The sequence below is a fragment of the Herpailurus yagouaroundi genome, unplaced genomic scaffold, assembly GCF_014898765.1.
Source record: "Herpailurus yagouaroundi ecotype Mexico unplaced genomic scaffold, PumYag 28, whole genome shotgun sequence".
NCBI lineage: Eukaryota > Metazoa > Chordata > Mammalia > Carnivora > Felidae > Herpailurus > Herpailurus yagouaroundi.
Genome location: NW_024412376.1, coordinates 15,617,523 through 15,634,906, shown reverse-complemented (window position 1 = coordinate 15,634,906; position 17,384 = coordinate 15,617,523). Strand labels below are relative to the sequence as shown.

The 17,384-nt window shown below is 37.6% G+C and overlaps 1 protein-coding gene across 2 annotated transcripts in view; it reads left to right on the top strand.

The window, feature by feature from the left end:
• The first annotated feature begins 8,559 nt into the window (after nucleotides 1-8,559).
• The window catches only part of ADAM29 (ADAM metallopeptidase domain 29), an 82,295-nt gene continuing 73,470 nt past the window's right edge, over nucleotides 8,560-17,384 (top strand). Inside the window, exon 1 of one of the 2 annotated variants that reach the window (XM_040470094.1) lies at nucleotides 8,560-8,644. The gene's annotated coding sequence lies outside the window, so the exon portion shown is untranslated. The remainder of the gene's footprint in view (nucleotides 8,645-17,384) is intronic. The other variant, XM_040470086.1, reaches the window with a different exon arrangement.

Here is a 17,384-nt window from a genome sequence, read left to right as displayed (position 1 = left end):
GTCAGAGAGAGAGGGAGACACAGAATCTGAAACAGGCTCCATGCTCCAAGCTGTCAGCACAGAGCCCGACGCGGGGCTTGAACTCACAGACCGCGAGATTGTGACCTGAGCGGAAGTCGGCCGCTTAACCGACTGAGCCACCCAGGCGCCCCATGAGGGCTATTGACTTTAATAGTTAGCTAGGACATTGTTCTGAATATAGTCTTTAAGCTAAATGACTGAGTTTCTTTGGATATTACTTTATATCCCAGAAGTAAATATTTACTTTTAAATGTGTTGAGATATCTAAAAAATTAGAAAAAAATAAAAAAAAAAAAACTTTCCTTAATAGTGTGTTGAAATTATGAACAACCTCAAAGCCCATCTAACTGCTCTTAGTAAAGATGTTAATTAATAAAACTGTTGTAAATTGGCAAGCTTATATCAGCGCTGAATAGAATCAACATGGATTAACACAGCATTTTGTAACACACAAAATTGGCATTAACCAATAAAAACACATTGTGATGTTTTGATTAAAGTCTGCCACGTTACAGAATTCTTGATACATTGTACATGGTCAATAAACACTGAATGAATTCAATGTGTATCAGACATGGATTAGCTTCCATTCAGTGGATAAGTAACTATCTTTTGGGGGAAACAAATGGCTTTTTATTTACTAATCTAATTTTGTAATTTGTTTAAGTCATAAAATGTTTGGGACTATTTTTTTAGGAAAATTAAGAGGCAACTAAAAATGTCACACAACCATATTAAGAGTATCATGCTAGGCCTTGGCTCTAAGTAACCAAGAGGTAATAAAGAAATGAAGGGGTGCCTTGGTGGCTCAGTCGGTTGAGCATCTGACTCTTGATGTTGGCTCAAAATCAAGGATCAGGATCATGGGATTGAGCCTGGCGTTGGGCTCAGCATTGAGCATGGAGTTTGCTTAAGAGCTCAAGATATTCTCTCTCTCTCTCCGTCTGCCCCTGTACCCTGCTCCTTGCATGCTATCTCTCTAAAAGGAAAAAAAAATAATGAAGGAAAAGGAGGACCCCTCAGTCAAGGGACCAATAAAAAAAAAAAAAAAAGCCAACAGGCAGCAGCGAAAGAGCACCTAGAGATAAAAGAGAATTGTTAAAAATTGTTTCTTGGGAATCATAAAATAAAGTCATAATTGATGTTTAAAAAAACACATTGATAGTGCAAACCATAAGTTCACTTTTTTTTCACCATGTAAACTGGAACGAATCACGCGGTTTTTATGTTCAAAGTACTTCCATAACTCACTCTCCTGTATCTCTAACTTTGTCAAGGAATTTAGGATTTAACAGAACTTTGCTGGTTAGCTACAAGGACAACTACTTCCTTGCTACACAGTGACAAAAGAAGAGACTCCAGTGTCTCCAAAGTGTTTATTGGTAGTACACAGTGCTGTCTAAAAGTTTTCACTGAGTGTTCAGGCTTCTTCTGCAGCAAAATGTCAATTCAATGGGAAAGATCACAGAAAAAGAGTATGAGTGGGCAACAAAGTGGCAGATGAGTTTCAATAACTGCAAAACACTGCATTTTGGTAAAAATAATTTTTAAAGTGCTCTATATTGATCGAAGGAGCCGAGCAATACAATGTGACCCAACAGAAGACGTGTGACTGTAGATCACGTCCAAGAGATTCTGACCAGAGTGAGCCATTCAACCAAAAACGGCATGACAATTGCTTCTGCATCAAAAGAATTCCATCACATGTGGTACAAAACACCAAAGCCCAATCTGGCATTGTATGTGGAACTCTGATAGTTAATCAAAAGTACATATACTGATATTGAAAAAAATTAAAAGGATAGAGAAATGGAGTTGTGGAGTATATTAATGTAAGAATAGACCAACATTTGTTATTTATTTCTGGTTTAATAAAAAAAAAAGTCTGAAAATGGGTATAATGAAAATTGATAAACTCATCAAAGATATAGAGTAAAATGCTTTTCCTTTCTACCTCTTTCACTTCTAGTCTGCTCACAACCCTTTGTAATTGGCTTAAATTCCTGTCATTCTAATACAGTGGATGCCGCCTTATCTTGATATTACTCAGCTTCTCAGAAAAATTTGATATAGTCCCCAGATCTCCCCTTGAAACATCTTTTTTTTTTTTTTAATATAACTTATTGTCAAATTGGCTAACATACAGCGTGTAAAGTGTGCTCTTGGTTTTGGGGGTGGATTCCTGTGGTTGAAACATTTTTAATTCTAGTGACACAAGACTTATCTGATTTCCCTTCTTCTCCATCTCTTGCTGGATTTCCCTCTTCTATTTGATTTCTTCGTATTGCAATTCCCCAAGATTCCTAATGAGACACTTTCTCGGCTAACCACATAGTCTTTGTGCAATGTCATCTAGTCCTCAAGACCAAGACTTTCAAACTTATGTTTTGGGGCCTGATCTCCCAACTGAGATCTGGAATCATATTTTGTCAGACTCCTTGACATATCCTCTTAGATATAGGTTGGGTCTTAAAAAAAAAAAAAAAAAAAAAAGCTAGCAAGTCCAGAAACACAGCTGTTAACTACCTTCCCCATCCCTGCCGATTGTTTCTTCTCTTGATCACCTTTCAGACAATGGCACCGTCTAATATCCCAAACTTAAAAGATATTTCTGGTTCTCTTTCTCTCGACCCCAACCTAAGACCCATCAGCAAACTCAGTTAATTTCACTTTCAGTAGACTCTAAATTCCATTGCTTCTCACTATCGTTACAAATAGTACGTAGTGTAACATTATCACCTAGAACATTATAATAGCTTTTTAACTGGTCTATCCACTCTCACGTAACAACAGTGTTATCTAGTCTTTCCAGAATAATGAATAATGACAGAGTGAGGAGAAAATATATCATAAAAATGATAGAGCTTCTAAAAATATAAATGAAGTAATTTCACTTCCTAAATTCCTTCCTAAAAGAAACAGGATAAAACCTCCAATGTTACTTACAATCAAAGTAATGCCTCTTACCATGGCCTACCAGTTCCTACCAAATCTGGCTTCTGCTTATTTCGAGGCTTACTTTGTATCTGTCCTCCTGTTCACTATACTCTAGTCAAATCACCTTTTTTTTCTGTTTTCAGAATATGTTATTTCCAACACAGTGTCATATTACATGTTTTTCCTCTTGTCCCAAAAGTTCTTCACGAAGATCTTTGCATTACAGCATTACAGTATTGCATTCAGGTAATGGCTCAAATGTAATAGTGGGCTTTACTGGGCACTCAATTTTAACTAGTACAAGTACTCAGTTCTGGGACATTTTATATCAAATATTCAATTAAGGGTATTATTTTGTCTAGCATTTATTTCCACTTAAATTGTCTTTATATTCATTTATTTTCTACAAGTTTGTTCTCTCTGTAAGTAATTTACTTTTCTCATTCACTGTCCTGCCCCACATAACTACAACCATTTGGGCTTTTTTAGTATTTACTCAGTAAATATTGTGAATATGCTTTTCAAAAAAATAAATGGTGTTATTTAGGAAATCATACCATTCCTGAACTAACAGCTATTTCTGGTTATTTGAGAGGCATTTTTTTTTTTTTAGAGAATAATGTATATTTATATGATGGTATGTTATCACAATATTAATAAGCAAATATTGAAATAAAAAGTATTATTTCAATAAGTAATTGAAATAATAGGATGCTCATTTAGAGAAATTATAGAAGACTTTCAAAAACTTAATTTAAAATAAATGTTTTAGGTTAATAATAAGGCTGTATTTTCTTGACATATGATAAAAATTCAGTTTATTCAAATGTATTTAAGAAATGATTCTTCATTGAAAAGACCTATAGATTAGAAAGCATACCTGTGACATAGAACTCATTTGACTTAGACTTTGTAAATAAATACTAATGGTGATGGACATAAAATAATAAAGCTTAAATGTTTTACATTTCTCTCCATATTTTGTAAGCTCATTTTATAACTCATTTTATCTTTGCTCACACATTAAAATCATTCTAGATGATGTTAAGTTATTACTCTGCAATACTTTGCAAACTATTGAACTACTGCAATAAGTAAATTAAAGGTAAGGAAAGTAAAAAATATAAAGTTTCAATAAATGCTACTCTTTCACATTTACATTTACAATTACTCAACTTCATTATAAAAATCTTTAACTTTTACAAATTTGTCTCTTATCACTGCAGATGAAAAAATATTCCCTGTGATGACTATTACAGTTTTCATGGTAGCAAAATTTTGGTTAATTACTTATGCTCATGAAATATCTGCTGAGACCTTCTATTACAGGGACCAAAATATTTTTGCTATTTCAAAATACATGATCACATATGTACATATGTGCACATGTAAATATGTGTGTAAAATAATTGCCAAGATACTGAGTCAGGTTAGTGCCATCAAGTCATGTTGGAGCTTACCCTTTTTCATACTCCCACTTATGTACGGGGTGAAGGCTCTGTTCTCTGTTACTCAGGAGCTGTGAGCTTTATTATTGCAGCTGTCCATGTGGAGCTGTCAATATAGGAAGGAAGTGAAAGTTATTACTTTAAAGGATCCATGGTCAATACGCAAAAATGTTGTTCTTAGAAAACCTATACTTTAAGATAAAACAGAAGAAGAATTCATATGTGGCTGCCCCAACAAACAAAACAGGATGATCTTTGGCCAATTAGAGTCTATAAGAGCAGTGTCTTGGCCTCAGTATTTTGATTGATCCTCAGCAATGAATGTACTCGGGACTTTACAGTTCCCTGATAGTAACCAAGCATTTCTCCTGCCAGGGAGATTTAGGCCAGGCCAGATCCTTTTATTACTGCTATGTGCAACACCTCTTCTCAGTTTAACTCCATCTCTTTCCTTCCCCAGTTGAGAGGCTCTCTAATGCTCAAATATGGTTTGAAAGTAAAAAAAAAAAAAAAAAAAAATTCTGAATATTGTTACTGTACAATCTTATTTCTCCATAAAGTGAAATATGAGTTGATCTGTGAGAAATGACCCTGCTAAATAATAAACTTAAGAGTTAGCAGGTGCAAATCAATTGGGAGGAAGAGATGGAAATAGATAGAATGTAAAATTGGGTCATGGAAGTGAATTGTTGGAGTTGCTACTGAATAAGAGATGCACCGCTCATTGTAGGCCTCGTCATTCTGCTTGTGATCATTGTGGACATTTATGCTTTTATTTTTTGAAGGATTTGAATATTTTCAATACTGAGGATGACTTTCAGTTACAGGAAGAGAATTGTCTTTTGTTTTTTGTGTGTGTGTGTGTTTTTTTATTTATTAGGATAATGATAACTGAGCACTGATGCATTAATTGAATTGTGACCAAAAAACTATTCCTCTGAAGTTTTGTCTTCCTGTAGGATACACACTGTGAATTTTTAACACAAAAATAATTTAACACAAGCACATTTTATCTAGAATTTAAATGAGGATTTGTTGGGGTGCCTGGGTGGCTCAGTCAGTTAAGTGGCCGACTTTGGCTCAGGTCATGATCTCGCAGTCTGTGAGTTTGAGCCCCGCGTTGGCTCTGTGCTGACAGCTCAGAGCTTGGAGCCTGTTTCAGATTCTGTGTCTCCCTCTCTCTGACCCTCCCCTGTTCATGCTCTGTCTCTCCCTGTCTCAAAAATAAACGTTAAAAATAATTCTTTTTAAATAAATAAGGATTGTTTCAACTAAGTTGGTAACACAAGATGCACATTTAAATTTTTTTTTATGTTTATTTCTGAGGCAGAGAGAGACTGAGCATGAGTGGGGGAGGGGCAGAGAGAGAGGGAGACACAGAATCCAAAGCAGGCTCCAGGCTCTGAGCTGTCAGCACAGAGCCTGATGCAGGGCTTGAACCCACAAACTGTGAGATCATGACCTGAGCCGAAGTCAGACGCTTAACTGACTAAGCCACCCAGGTGCCCCAAGATACACATTTTAAATAAACTATACTTCTCACTATACTCAGTGTTATTCTGGGCCATATGTTATAACAAAGAAGGAACTTTGTATAAACCATATCATTTAATATCATAACAGTATTAACTAAAATGATATTTGGCCTCATAAATATCCCCTAGCTTCACAAACCAACATTGGACATGATTTGATAATTTGAGATAGATGATCTCACACACACACACACACACACACACACACACACACACACACATTTATGTTTCCCTTTGACTTTTTATATAAGCTTGTGGGCTGGTCAAGTTTGAGAAGTAAAATGGCAGAATTTAGTTCCTTTGAGGACTACTTCTTAGACTTTGAATTATTTAAGAAAAAGGAAATATAAACCTATTTGGATTACTATGTGTTTAACCTGAGAATAACCTCCTCACCCAACACCACCAAATAAACCAGAGATTGACTTACAGGTTTGTAGATATTTATATATGGATACAGATGTATATAAATTCACTGGTAGGATCAGTGGGAATAGCTTTCAGTGCCTTGCCTATGATTTTAACCTGGAATGGCATTTTCCTTTCTGATATGAATATATGTTATTGAGGTTAGGATCTTAGTCAAACTCTTAGTTTTATAGTGCTATTAATTTTAAAAGTTGATTTATTATATGGCCAGATATTCTCATAATAGGACCACTGTTGACAAATTATCCACAACCAAACATGAACCACAGAATTAAAGCATAAAATTATTATTGCTAGTTCCATCTAAACAAAGCAATTGCTTTTGAAATTAGTGTTGTGAGTCATATAATAAAAGACACACGAGTTATTGTTTTGACTTATAAGCATTTTGTTCATAAAAACGGATTACAATAATTATGCAAAAATGGAAATAGGAGCTTAGCATTAGCTTTATTTTCTAATTAACTCTATGATTTATTACATCACCCAACTCTCTTACACAGCTGGTGGTCAAGGAATTTCCAGAGAAAATGGCTTTGTTTAAGACACAGGGTTGGAGGGGTGCCTGGATGGCTCAGTCTGTTAAGCCTTTGGCTCTTGTTTTCTGCTCAGGTCATGATCTCATGGTTCGTGTGATGGAGCCTTGCATCAGGCTCATGGAGCCTACTTGGGATTCTCTGTCTGCCCCTTTGCCATTACTCATGCTCTCTCTCCTTCCCTCTCTCTCTCAAAATAAATAAGTATACTTAAAAAAAAAAAGACACAGTACTGAAAAACACTTTAGATTTACTTCAACCAAAATGGTAGGAAAACTGCATACAAAAACAGCTCCTGGGTTCTGATGTCATATTGGAAATGTGGAGAATTGGATAGTGTTCCCTCTTACTTTACAATAAGAAAAACACCTTGAAAAACTGCAAGTTCACAATGTTCCCATCAGATAATGAAAGCTGCAAAGGGAAAAAAATTAAAATAAAATCAGGAATGTTGGAAGCACTCTCAGGGAGAAACAAGATCCAGGAATTTGCTTACTTGAGACATAAAATATTGAACGGAGCGTAAGCTGGTAAAAAGGATCAGCTAGAAGATTTTAACTGATTGTTAACATCCGAGTGCGGGTGAGCATGAAAGCTGTAAGCCACATGGGACAAATATGTTCACACGCCTTTATAAGCTTTTCCTCCACACACCCCACCAGATACATACAGAGATGATTGGAGATGAGATATATATATTTTTGTTTTTTCTTAAGAAAGCTTCCCTGATGGTGCTGTCTGGGGAGTGAAAAAGCATGCACCGACTAATGGTCACCTAGTCTCATCTTCTCTGTTTCCTTATGGAAGCAAAGCCTTAATATGCAAAACCTGTTGCTTGAGGGTACAGGTGGGAACCCAATGCAGTTGTGAGAGAATAAGGCCCTTACCCAAGGGCAAAACACATACTCAGCCCAACATGAGCTCTGGAGGAGGGGCATGGACCTTTGTGAAGGCCTCACATCTGGGACTTGTGTTTATATAGTACCTAACTAGAATTGCAGCTTAACCAGAACTTCAGAGAATGACCCCCACCTCTCTAGCTCCTGACCACCACACTAACAAGATTTGAGTAAAAATAAAAGTGGAATATATTTAGGAAAGATGTGAGAGATCTGTTCGGCTGAGCAGCACAGAGTGGAGAATAAATGTGAAATTTCATGTAGGAAAAGAGTAAAGCTAGAATTGACAGTGAAACTATTAAATCCTACTTAGCAAAGGCAGAAGGCTGTCCTTAAAAATCTTTCTTGCAGACTCTTTAATTCATCAATTATATGTACTTTGAACAGAAAGAGTATTAGATAAATAATTGCACTCTGTTAGCTCAGAAATAACAGGGACAAAAATAAAGGGGGGGAGGCGGGAATTAATGAAGTTTCTCCAAGGGGAAATCAAGTGACCACTTTTACCTCATAGGGTCCAATTTCTCTAAATAGTTAAGGAAATCTTGAAAGTTTTTTGATTGATATGCCCTATGACACCTGGCATCTATCCTAACACTCTTACTCAACTTCTCCCTGGGAGCCAGCAACTATCATACGCTGGGTACCTGTAATAACCATCAAACATTTTGTATGTCCCAGCCCAACTGTTACCATCAGACCTTTAACTGAGAAACATTCTTTCCTCCTTTGTGACATCACATCCACTAACTAAATAGGGTGGTGTAGGGGATTTACTGTAAAACAGATGCTCTCCTGATGGCCTACTCCTGAACATTCCTGAGGACTCTCATAATCAGGTCATAGATAATTTAAACATTGTATTCTTAATGGAAGTTGAAAGTCTAAGGAGTAATCATATTTCTGGGCATAAATTATGCTGGTTTTCCAACGTATTTGGACTGAACCAAATATTCAGACCGAACCCTGCTAACATCTACTTGCATCCTTCCCTCTAACACCAGAAACAAAAGAGCACCAAAATCGATGCAATGAAAATCTAATAGAGAGATTAGTCATTGGATACCTTGTACTTTTCCTTATAATGCTTGTATTGTCTGGGGTAAAAAAATCCAAAGGTCAGAGATATATATTTATTCAGAATCTCAGCAGTATAAATGTAATAATCATTTCCTACTTACCTATAGTACCAAATCCAAATATTCCCTTATCTTTAGTGTACCATAAGGCTGCATATTTCATAGCTATAAGTCTGTTTTCTGTTCTTTTAGCATCGTTTTTTTTAGTCAAAGAGTCATTTCTTTCCTTCCTCCTGGGAAAGCCAAAGTCCTCAACGAGGATTTCAAGAGTATTTCCAATATTTTATTTTTTATCTCATGTATCAATTATCTTTTGTTATACTCTAAAATTCACTTGAGCTCTGGAACCAATTCTATCTATCTATTTATTGTTTTATCTCTAGTAGGCTATACACTTTCTGAAGAGAAGTTAGTATTTTGTTAAAGTTTATTCTTTGGAACATAATTTATCCCAAAGAGAGATATTTCTCACTCCTGAAAAATTGTAACACGTCAGAAATTTCCTAGGTTTGTAACTAAGAGATCACACAGATGATTCCTAAGTCTCACTGGAAGGCCATGTGTTCCAAGGGTGTTCATTTCCTATTGCTGCACAACGAATTAGCACAAATGTAGGTGCTTAAATCAACATACACATATGTCACAATGCCCATGGGTCAGAAGTCCAGACAAGGCTAGATGGGCCCTTTGCTCATGACTTTGAGAACTGAAATCAAGACATTAGCCACATTACAGTTCTCTTCTGAAGCTTGAGGTGTTCCTCCCAGCTCATTAGGTTATTGACAGAATTTAGTTCCTTGTGGTTTTCGCATTGAGGTCCTCTGCTTTTAAAAGCTGCTGCTACCCACTGGCAGCTCTACATCCTACTTCTCTTCTTCCAAAGAAGAAGGGAAGCTTATGACTCCTTAAACACTGTTTCTTAAGTATCTAATAGATTTATTAAAACACCCATTAAAAAGTTTATTACAATATCCCTAGACATCTAGATTTAATCGTGTTTGTTAATTAAATCTTAAGATGAAAACCAGAAAATATCAGGCAGGATACATTGTAACAGATCTCAGTTCACCACTAGAATATGACTACTTCCCAGAGGCAAAAATATGCCCAAGTGACAGAATTTGTTGTGGTCCCAATAGCTTCCTGGCTAGGTAAAAAGAAGAGGATTTATATGTACACAATAGTAGAAAAAATTTTGGGATGGTTTATCATTTCAGAAAGCTTTAGAGAAAATAAAAGTGCTTAACCTAAGAAAGGATCCTAATTTAGAATGGTCAGCAAATTGTAGGCATTTAATAGCTCTAATGGTTTTCAATAAACTGGCTATTTTCAAGATAGAAGTCCCTTCAAAAAGATATTAAAGCAAAAGAAAATGCCCTGGTTAATCATTATGCCAAACAGCCTGTCCTCACCAAAATCTCACTTCTCTCTCTCTCTCCCTCTCTCTCTCTCTTTCTCTCTCTCTCTCTCTCTCTCTCTCTCTCTCACACACACACACACACACACACACACACACACACACATCAATGCAGAAATTCAAAAAGAATATTATAAAATATTATACACTGCCATCCTTTTGTTCCAGAGTTACAAAAAGACATTTGTTAATGGCTGCTTGTGACCTCAAATGAAATCTTGAAAAAATTTTACATGTCACTACCCACACATTTAGGACAAATTGCTCACTGTACTCAATCAACATTAGTGAAGAAACAGACTTTATTGCCTATTGTTGATGAGTGATGCCAAAAATGTACGATACTGTTGACAAACCTGTGAGGAAATTTTAACCAAAAACAGATCATTGGGTGGTCCCCAATAATTGATATTCAGTTGGCAGTACAAAAGCTTACTGGCTATTATCCAAAAAGCTAGACAAGTATGTGTTACTTTGTTAAATGGTTATCTACCTTAAGATTAGTAGCTGGGGACATCATCCATTTTCTCCCATCACTTTTAACTCTCAAAAGAAGAGTTAAATGAATTCAAGAATGAGATAAACTAGGTGTGCCTGGGTGCCTCAGTTGGTTTAGGGTCTGACTTCGGTTCAGGTCATGATCTCATAGTGAGTTTGAGCTCCTCGTTGGGCTCTGTGCTGACAGTCAGAGCCTGGAGCCTGCTTCGGATTCTGCGTCTCCCTCCATCTCTGCCCCTATTCTGTTTGCACTTTGTCTCTCACTCTGTCTTCCAAAAAAAAAATAATAATAATAAAATAAATGAGATAAACTAGACCTTAATTTTAGGAAACAAATCCTAACCACTTAAAGGAAATTCTGGATTTTTGTTTTCTGTTCAAGCCTATTCACTTCATTTTTAAATAAAAGAACCTGAAATAGGGTGGATTCTACATGCTGTGGTTCAGAGACTAGACAGGGAGAGCTAGACAATGCCACCAACTCTTGGCCAAAATTATTACTTAATTGGACAGAAGCAGTAGTTCAGAATAGACCCATTTTAGATATAATACTGACTCTTGAGAGTGAATATATGAAATTTTAAGAGAAGACTATAGTGCTTGCATGCCTAGAGGTTTCTCTGGCATTTTTATTTTATTTTATTTTACTTTATTTTATTTTACTTAATTTTACTTATTTTTATTTATTTATTTTTATTTATTTATTATTTTTTAAATGAAATTTATTGTCAAATTGGTTTCCAAACAACACCCAATGCTCATCCCAACAGGAGCCCTCCTCAATGCCCATCACCCACTTCCCCCCCTCCCTCCCACCTCCATCAACCCTCAGTTTATTCTCAGTTTCTAAGAGTCTCTTATGATTTGGCTCCCTGCCTCCCTGGTTTTTTTTTCCTTCCCCTCCCCCGTGGTCTTCTGTTAAGTTTCTCAGGATCCACATAGGAGTGAAAACATATGGTATCTGTCTTTCTCTGTATGACTTATTTCACTTAGCATAACACTCCAGTTCCATCCATGTTGCTACAAAGTAGTATTCCATTGTGTATATAAACCACAATTTCTTTATCCATTCATCAGTTGATGGACATTTAGGTTCTTCCCATAGTTTGCCTATTGTTGAGAGTGCTGCTATAAACATTGGGGTACAAGTGCCCCTATGCATCAGTGCTCCTGTATCCCTTGGGTAAATTCCTAGCAGTGCTATTGCTGGGTCACAGGGTAGATCTATTTTTAATTTTTTGAGGAACCTCCACACTGTTTTCCAGAGCGGCTGCACCAGTTTGCATTCCCACCAACAGTGCAAGAGGGTTCCCATTTCTCCACATCTTCTCCAGCATCTATAGTCTCCTGATTTGTTCATTTTAGCCACTCTGATTGGCGTAAGGTGGTATCTCAGTGTGGTTTTAATTTGTATTTCTCTGATGAAGAGTGACATTGAACATCTTTTCATGTGCCTGTTGGCCATCCAGATGTCTTCTTTAGAGAAGTGTCTATTCATGTTTTCTGCCCATTTCTTCACTGGGTTATTTGTTTTTCGGGTGTGGAGTTTGGTGAGTTCTTTATAGATTTTGGATACTAGCCCTTTGTCCGATATGTCATTTGCAAATATCTTTTCCCATTCCATCAGTTGCATTTTAGTTTTGTTGATTGTTTCCTTTGCTGTGCAGAAGGTTTTTATCTTCATGAGGTCCCAATAGCTCATTTTTGCTTTTAATTCCCTTGCCTTTGGAGATGTGTCAAGTAAGAAATTGCTGTAGCTGAGGTCAGAGAGGTCTTTCCTGCTTTCTCCTCTAGGGTTTTGATGGTTTCCTGTCTCACATTCAGGTCCTTGATCCATTTTGAGTTTAATTTTGTGAATGATGTAAGAAAGTGGTCTAGTTTCAACCTTCTGCATGTTGCTGTCCAGTTCTCCCAGCACCATTTGTTAAAGAGACTGTCTTTTTTCCATTGGATATTCTTTCCTGCTTTGTCAAAGGTTAGTTGGCCATATGTTTGTGGGTCTAGTTCTATTTTATTCCATTGGTCTATATGTCTGTTTTTGTGCCAATACCATGCTGTCTTGATGATGACAGCTTTGTAGTAGAGGCTAAAGTCTGGGATTGTGGTGCCTCCCTCTTTGGTCTTCTTCTTTAATATTACTTTGGCCATTTGGGGTCTTTTGTGGTACAAATTTTACGATTGCTTGCTCTAGCTTCGAGAAGAATGCTGGTGCAATTTTGATTGGGATTGCATTGAAGGTGTAGATAGCTTTGGGTAGTATTGACATTTTGACAATATTTATTCTTCCAATCCATGAGCAGGGAATGTCTTTCCATTTCTTTAAATCTTCTTCAGTTACCTTCATAAGCTTCCTATAGTTTTCAGCATACAGATCCTTTACATCTTTGGTTAGATTTATTCCTGGGTATTTTATGCTTCTTGGTGCAATTGTGAATGGGATCAGTTTCTTTATTTGTCTTTCTGTTGCTTCATTGTTAGTGTATACGAATGCAACTGATTTCTGTACATTGATTTTGTATCCTGCAACTTTGCTGAATTCATGTATCCGTTCTAGCAGACTTTTGGTGGAGTCTATCGGATTTTCCGTGTATAATATCATGTCATCTGCAAAAAGCGAAAGGTTGACTTCATCTTTGCCAATTTTGATGCCTTTGATTTCCTTTTGTTGTCTGATTGCTGATGCTAGAACTTCCAACACTATGTTAAACAACAGCGGTGAGAGTGGGCATCCCTGTTGTGTTCCTGATTCAGGGGGAAAGCTCTCAGGTTTTCCCCATTGAGAATGATATTAGCTGTGGGCTTTTCATAAATGGCTTTTATGATGTTTAAGTATGTTCCTTCTATCCCGACTTTCTTGAGGGTTTTTATTAACAAAGGATGCTGAATTTTGTCAAATGCTTTTTCTGCATCGATTGACAGGATCATATGGTTCTGTTCTTTTCTTTTTATTAATATGATGTATCACATTTATTGATTTGCTAATGTTGAACCAGCCCTGCAGCCCAGGAATCAATCCCACTTTATCATGGTGAACAATTCTTTCTGTATGCTGTGAATTTGATTTGCTAGTATCTTATTGAGAATTTTTGCATCCATATTCATCAGGGATATTGACCTGTAGTTCTCTTTTTTTGCTGGGTCTCTGTCTGGTTTGGGAATCAAAGTAATGCTGACTTCATAGAACGAGTCTGGAAGTTGTCCTTCCCTTTCTATTTTTTGGAATAGCTTGAGAAGTATAGGTATTATCTCTGCTATAAATGTCTGGTAGAGTTCCCCTGGGAAGTGATCTGGTCCTGGACTCTTATTTGTTGGGAGATTTTTGATAACTGATTCAATTTCTTTGCTGATTATGGGTCTATTCAAGTTTTCTATTTCTTCTTGTTTGAGTTTTGGAAGCGTGTGGGTGCTTAGGAATTTGTCCATTTCTTCCAGGTTGTCCAGTTTGTTGGCATATAACTTTTCATAGTATTCCCTGATAATTGCTTGTATTTCTGAGGGATTGGTTGTCATAATTCCATTCTCATTCATGATTTTATCTATTTGGGTCATCTCCCTTTTCTTTTTGAGAAGCCTGGCTAGAGGTTTATCAATTTTGTTTTTCAAAAAACCAACTCTTGGTTTCATTGATCTGCTCTACAGTGTTTTTAGATTCTATGTTGTTTATTTCCGCTCTGATCTTTATTATTTCTCTTCTTCTGCTGGGTTTGGAGTATCTTTGCTGTTCTCCTTGTAGTTCCTTTAGGTGTGCTGTTAGATTTTGTATTTGGGATTTTTCGTGTTTCTTGTGATGGGCCTGGATTGCAAAGTATTTTCCTCTCAGGTCTGACTTCACTGCATCCCAAAGCGTTTGGATGGTTGTATTTTCATTTTCATTTGTTTCCATATATTTTTTAATTTCTTCTCTAATTACCTGGTTGACCCATTCATTCTTTAGAAGGGTGTTCTTTAACCTCCATGCTTTTGGAGGTTTTCCAGACTTTTCCCTGTGGTTGATTTCAAGTTCATAGCATTGTGGTCTGAAAGTGTGCATGGTATGATCTCCTTTATACTTATTAAGGGCTGTTTTGTGACCCAGTATGTGACCTATCTTGGAGAATGTTGCATGTGCACTTGAAAAGAAAGTATATTCTGTTGCTTTGGGATGCAGAAGTCTAAATATATGTCAAGTCCATCTGATCTAATGTTATCATTCAGGGCCCTTGTTTCTTTATTGATCCTGTGTCTAGATGATCTGTCCGTTGTTGTAAGTGGAATATTAAAGTCCCCTGCAATTACCACATTCTTATCAATAAGGTTGCTTATGTTTGTGATTAATTGTTTTATATATTTGGGGGCTCCCATATTTGGGACATAGACTTTTATAATTGTTAGCTCTTCCTGATGGATAGAGCTATAATTATTATATAATGCCCTTCTTCATCTCTTGTTACAGCCTTTAATTTAAAGTCTTGTTTGTCTTATGTAACTATGGCTACTCCAGCTTTCCTTTGACTTCCAGTAGCATGATAGTTAGCTCTCCATCCCCTCACTTTCAATCTGAAGGTGTCCTCAGATCTAAAATGAGTCTCTAGTAGACAGCAAATAGATGGGTCTTGTTATTTTATCCATTCTGATACCCTATGTCTTTTGGTTGGAGCATTTAGTCCATTTACATTCAGTGTTATTATAGAAAGATATGGGTTTAGAGTCTTTGTGATGTCTGTAGGTTTCATGCTTGTAGTGATGTCTCTGGTACTTTGTGGTCCTTGCAACATTTCACTCACAGAATCCCCCTTAGGATCTCTTGTAGGGCTGGTTCAGTGGTGATGAATTCCTTCAGTTTTTGTTTGTTTGGGAAGACCTTTATCTCTCCTTCTATTCTGAATGTCAGACTTGGTGGATAAAGGATTCTCGGCTGCATATTTTTTCTGGTCATCACATTGAAGATTTCCTGCCATTCCTTTCTGGCCTGGCAAGTTTCAGTAGATAGGTCTGCCACTAGTCTTATCAGTCTCCCTTTAAATGTTAGAGTGTGTTTATCCTTAGCTGCTTTCAAAATTTTCTCTTTATCCTTGTATTTTGCCAGTTTCACTATGATATGTCGTGCAGAAGATCGATTCAAGTTACATCTGAAGGGAGTTCTCTGTGCCTCTTGGATTTCAATGCCTTTTTCCTTCCCCAGATCAGGGAAGTTGTCAGCTATGATTTGTTCAAGTACACCTTCAGCCCCTTTCTCTCTCTCTTCTTCTGGAATTCCTCGGATACGTATATTGTTCCATTTGATTGCATCACTTAGTTCTCTAATTCTTCCCTCATGGTCTTGGATGTTTTTATCTCTCTTTTTCTCAGCTTCCCCTTTTCCATAATTTTATCTTCTAATTCACCTATTCTCTCCTCTGCCTCTTCAATCTGTGCTATGGTTCCCTCCATTTTATTTTGTACCTCATCTATAGCTTTTTTTTAGCTCCTCATGACTATTTCTTAGTCCCTTGATTTGTGTAGCAATAGATTCTCTGCTGTCCTCTATGCTTTTTTCAAGCCCAGCGATTAATTTTATGACTAATATTCTAAATTTTTGTTCTGTTATATTGCTTAAATAGTTTTTGATCAATTTGTTAGCTGTCGCTACTTCCTGGAGTTTCTTTTGAGGAGAAGTTTTCTGTTTTGTCATTGGGTAGTCCCTGCAGTGGCTCCAAACTTCAGGGCTCTTCCCCTGTGCTGTCCATAGAAACTTGTGTTGGTGGGCGGGGCCACAGTCAGACCAATGTCTTCCCCCAGCCCAACACTGGGGCCACAGTCAAACTGGTGTGTACCTTATCTTCCCCTCTCCCAGGGGCAGGACTCACTGTGGAGTGGTGTGGCCCTGTCTGGGCTACCTGTATACTGCCAGGCTTGTGGTACTGCTTCAATGGGATCTGGCCAGGGTGGATCCACAAGGTGCACAGGGACAGTAGGGGCAGGCTTAGCCCGTTTTGCCTTCAGTGGTCCCCTGTGGGAGGGGCCCTGCAGCACTGGGAAGGAGGAAGACCTGTGGGAGGGATTGACCCACAGAAGCACAGCATTGGGCATTCACGCAGTGCAGGCAAGTTCGGTGACAGGAACTGGTTTCCTTTGGATGTTCCGCTGGGGGATGGGAGAGGGAGATGGCCAATGCCTTTGTTCCCCAGCCGAGCTGAGCTCTGTCTTCAGTGTCTCAACAACTCTCCCTCCTGGCGTCCTCTCGACCTCCCCACTCTCAGAGCAGAGCTGTTGACTATAACATTCCAGATGTTAAGTCCCGCTGGCTATCAGAACACACTCCATCTGGCCCCTCCGCTTTTGCAAGCCAGACTCGGGGGCTCTGCCTTGCCTGGTGGGCTGCCCCTCCACCACCTCAGCTTCCTCCCACCAGTCCATGTAGCACGCACAGCCTCTCCGCCCCTCCTACCCTCTTCCAAGGGCCTCTTGTCTACCTCTTTGGCATTTTTAATATTACTAAGAATGATCTGGGGAACAAGGAATTATTAAATTGAGTACCTCAGCTAAAACTCCCATATTGGTTCTTCAGACTTTTTGGATTAAGAAGCAATGAGGTGAGTAGTTGCATATTGATGATGACACAATTGT